Here is a 4,537-nt window from a genome sequence, read left to right on the forward strand (position 1 = left end):
GGTCCGTATCCTGCCGCGATGACTTTAAAAGAGTTGGTTATTAGCCACAATGTGTAGGCAGTCTCATGCCAACGGCCATACCACGTTGAGAACACCGCTTCTCGTCCGATCAGCGAAGTTAAGCAACGTTGGGTTTGGTTAGTACTTGGATGGGTGACCGCCTGGGAACACCAAATGCTGTTGGCAATAATGTTTTTTGTTTTGTTTTGTTTTGTTTCGTTTGTTTTTGTTTGAATGGCTGGCTCCACGGGAAATTCACGGAGTTGTGTGGAATAAGGCCTGGTAAAATGAATTAATATGTATGTCATGTTTAAAACAAACTCGCTTAATATAGATATTGTGTGAGGCTTTATACAAAAACAAACAACCAAAACAAAACATGTTGTATATATATATATATATATATATAGCTTAATCCGGGTTTTGAACTCGCAACTCCAAGAATACGCATCACTTATATACACTTTACCACTGGACCACTGCTGCAGGACACTAGCTTGATGCTGAGGTATCAATTTAATGACGTAAATGCCATTTCCACAAATAAATGATAATTAAAAAGTATTTGTATGTACAAATCTTTTCTGTTTAAAAGGCTACAATATCAGTTACTGATATAATTTGTGTTAATGTTTCTATACCCACAAGAAGGCATATTTTTTGCTTATATGTAAAGGGTACGGAGAAGGAATCCACAGACCATCATTCCCCTCCCCTTTCCCTCCCCCCCCCCCCCCTCCCCCCCCCCCCCCCCCCCCCCCCCCCCCCCCCCCCCCCCCCCCCCCCCCCCCCCCCCCCCCCCCCCCCCCCCCCCCCCCCACCCCCCAACTCCCACCTACTACCCCACCACCACCACCACCACCAATCACCACCAATCACCACCAATCACCACCACCACCAATCACCACCACCACATCTAACCGAAAACCCCCCTAACACATCAACCCTCCCCCCAATCAACAGGCGAAATAATAACCCTCAAATGCCTGCCTGCCTGCCTGCCTGCAAGCCAATACTAACGGTCTTCTCAGAAAGAAAATCTCTTTGTATCTGTATTACTTGATGAAATGTATGATTCTAATAATGAAAATAAATTTTGATGTCGGTTGTATGAGCATAATGACCAATATGCACATGATATGAATGAATTAAATAGTGTAGTTTTAAGTAATTAGGTTGTAGACACATTAAGCGGATATGATATTTGACGCGTCCAGAACTGGTGATTTTTGGTTTAGTTTTAAATGCACCACCACCACCACCACCACCACCACCATTGCTTCCCCAGAGCCTAATAAGGACCGGTAAAAAGGAGTCAATATGTATGTCATCTATAAAACCAAAGAATGAATAAAAAAACACACACACAAACCTACATAATAGTATTAGGAAGATTGTATGGCAAAAAAAAAAAGTATATATTCCCATTGGGTCGTTTGAACTCGCGACTTCCAAAACACCAGCCACACACCTTACAACCCAGCCACCATAGAGTTGGTATAATTGTGCAACTTTAGTTATAAAAGTAAAGTTTTCTCACATTGTATTGATAACTTAAAGGATTTTTTTTTTTATTTTGCATGTACAAATCTTATTGTCTGTTCTATGAAAAGGCTTGATGTAAATTATGTATTTTTTGAATGATTGAATTGTAGGCACATTAAGCGGATTCGATATTTGATATATCCAGAAAAGGCGATTTATGTTCAGTTTTAAAATGCATCACCGTTAACGCTAAAGGACTGGTAAAATGACTCGATGTTTGTCATTTTTAAAATAAACACTAAAACAAGGCCCTTAACATATATAATGTTTGAATATAAATTGAATGCATATAAATACAAAGTGGGAGTGGCTGGCTGGCTGGCTGGCTGGCTGGCTGGCTGGCTGGCTGGCTGGCTGGCTGGCTGGCTGGCTGGCTGGCTGGCTGGCTGGCTGGCTGGCTGGCTGGCTGGCTGGCTGCCCTGCCTGCTGCCTGCCTGCCTGCCTGCCTGGCTGCCTGGCTGCCTGCCTGCCTGCCTGCCTGCCTGCCTGCCTGCCTGCCTGCCTGGCTGCCTGCCTGCCTGCCTGCCTGCCTGCCTGCCTGCCTGCCTGCCTGCCTGCCTGCCTGCCTGCCTGCCTGGCTGCCTGGCTGCCTGGCTGCCTGCCTGCCTGCCTGCCTGCCTGCCTGCCTGCCTGCCTGCCTGCCTGCCTTGCCTTGCCTTGCCTTGCCTTGCCTTGCCCTGCCTTGGCTGCAGCTGGCTGGCTGGCTGGCTGGCTGGCCGTAAATCAACTCTTAACAACACCACACCACACCACACCACACCACACCACACCATCACTCATCACCCATCACCCACCACCGGCCCCAGTCTCCCAGCCTCTCTTATATACCCGAGCAGGCCCTTTAAATTATTTGAATTGTTGCACTTCGGCCAATGGCAGGCACGATCGCTGCTGCTCAAACATATTCTGGTTCACAAGTATTAATATATATATATATATATATATATATATATATATATATATATATATATATATATATATATATATATATATATATATATATATATATATATTCATGAAACACATTAAAACCTTGATCATTTATTCATTCATTACGTCTAGTGAAGAATTGCTTTTGTTCATTTGTATGATTAAAAATGGATAGAATATGAATTCCTCGCTTAAAGTAAAATATAAAATATATATTGGATTTATATGATTGGTTAATATTCCAAGTGATGCTGAATATCCCCTATAATTTTGTTTTGTTTGTTTGTTATGTACACATTCCAAATGAAATCAATATAAATGTTATTATTAATGTTTGAAAGTTGATTGTCTACTTGAATCTCTCTATTAAAGTGTGTGTGGCTCCGGATGGAGCCTGGTTATGGTATTTGTCGCGGTGGGTGGCAGAAGTGCTTACTTCTTCTCTGTCTTCTTTGGCAAAAGAACTGCCTGAATGTTTGGAAGAACACCTCCCTGTGCAATGGTTACGCCAGACAGAAGTTTGTTGAGTTCTTCGTCGTTGCGGATGGCCAACTGCAAGTGACGTGGGATGATACGGGTCTTCTTGTTGTCACGTGCGGCGTTACCGGCGAGCTCGAGAACTTCGGCAGCGAGGTATTCCATGACGGCTGCCAGGTAGACAGGAGCGCCAGCACCGACGCGTTCGGCGTAGTTGCCCTTACGCAGCAGACGGTGAATTCTGCCCACGGGGAACTGAAGTCCGGCCCTGCTGGAGCGAGACTTTGACTTGCCCTTCACTTTGCCTCCCTTGCCGCGTCCTGACATTGCTGCTGCTGTTGTGGGTTTGTGGTGTTTTAATGCCGGCCCGCAGATCGAGCTTCGTGTTATATACCCCGCTCAGGATCAAGGGAAGTCCGCCACTGACCAATCAGCGCGCTCCGCCACGCGACCCGCTCTGAGCTGAGTCGCGAGCGGATATAAAAGGAAAGCTCGACTCGCGCAAAAGTTCATTATTGTATCGCAACGCCAGCCAGCACGAGCATCATCATGCCACCCAAGGCATCTGGAAAGGCTGCCAAGAAGGCCGGAAAGGCCCCAGAAGGCCATTGCCAAGGGCGATAAGAAAAAGAAGCGCAGGAGGAAGGAGAGCTACAGCATCTACATCTACAAAGTGCTGAAGCAGGTCCACCCCGACACTGGTATCTCTTCCAAAGCCATGTCGATCATGAACTCGTTCGTGACGACATCTTCGAGCGCATCGCCGCCGAGGCTTCTCGCCTGGCCCACTACAACAAGCGTTCCACCATTACCAGTCGGGGAGATCCAGACGGCTGTAAGGCTCCTGTTGCCCGGAGAAACTGGCCAAGCACGCCGTCTCTGAGGGCACTAAGGCCGTCACCAAGTACACCTCCTCCAAGTAAACGGCTTACTGCCCTGTGGTGGTGGCTTGGCCTCAAACCAACAAACTCGGCTCCATTGGAGCCACACTTTAATTTCTAAAGAGATTGTGAGTGTTAGACACCAATACTATTATAACAAAAACCTCTGTCACTGAAAGCAAATAGCTATAAAATGAGAATATTTATGAAACTGTCTGTGTGTGTGTTTCTCTCTCTCAGTCTCTGTCTGTCCTGTCTGTCGTCTGTCTGTCTGTCTGTCTGTCTGTGTCTGTCTGTCTGTCTGTCTGTCTGTCTGTCTGTCTGTCTGTGTCTCTCTCTCTCTCTCTCTCTCTCTCTCTCTCTCTCTCTCTCTCTCTCTCTCTCTCTCTCCTCCTCTCTCTCTCTCTCTCTCTCTCTCTCTCTCAACACATATAAGCACTCGGTATCTTTTTTCTAGAGATTAGAGATTCATTGTTATGTTCCACATTAGGATTACTATGCAGGCCACCCCTCTTAGGTTTGAAAATGGTCAAGAAAACGGTTAATTTAAAATGTCATCTCCTAACTTAACAGATTAAGCCAGAGGACCGAAAACAGAATAAAACAGGACTGGACAGTATGTCACTTATACAAGCTGCTTTTATTTCTAGTACAGTATGACAATTTTTAATTTTGTGGGGGGTGATCCTTGACAGTGCATAAGA

At 45.7% G+C, this 4,537-nt stretch overlaps 1 non-coding gene across 1 annotated transcript; it reads left to right on the top strand.

The window, feature by feature from the left end:
* Window positions 1-67: 67 nt before the first annotated feature.
* On the top strand, window positions 68-186 carry LOC138361840 (5S ribosomal RNA). The gene has a single exon (XR_011227216.1). It is a non-coding gene; the product is annotated as a 5S ribosomal RNA (ribosomal RNA).
* The last annotated feature ends 4,351 nt before the right edge of the window (window positions 187-4,537 follow it).

This window comes from Procambarus clarkii, unplaced genomic scaffold (assembly GCF_040958095.1).
Source record: "Procambarus clarkii isolate CNS0578487 unplaced genomic scaffold, FALCON_Pclarkii_2.0 HiC_scaffold_880, whole genome shotgun sequence".
Lineage (NCBI taxonomy): Eukaryota > Metazoa > Arthropoda > Malacostraca > Decapoda > Cambaridae > Procambarus > Procambarus clarkii.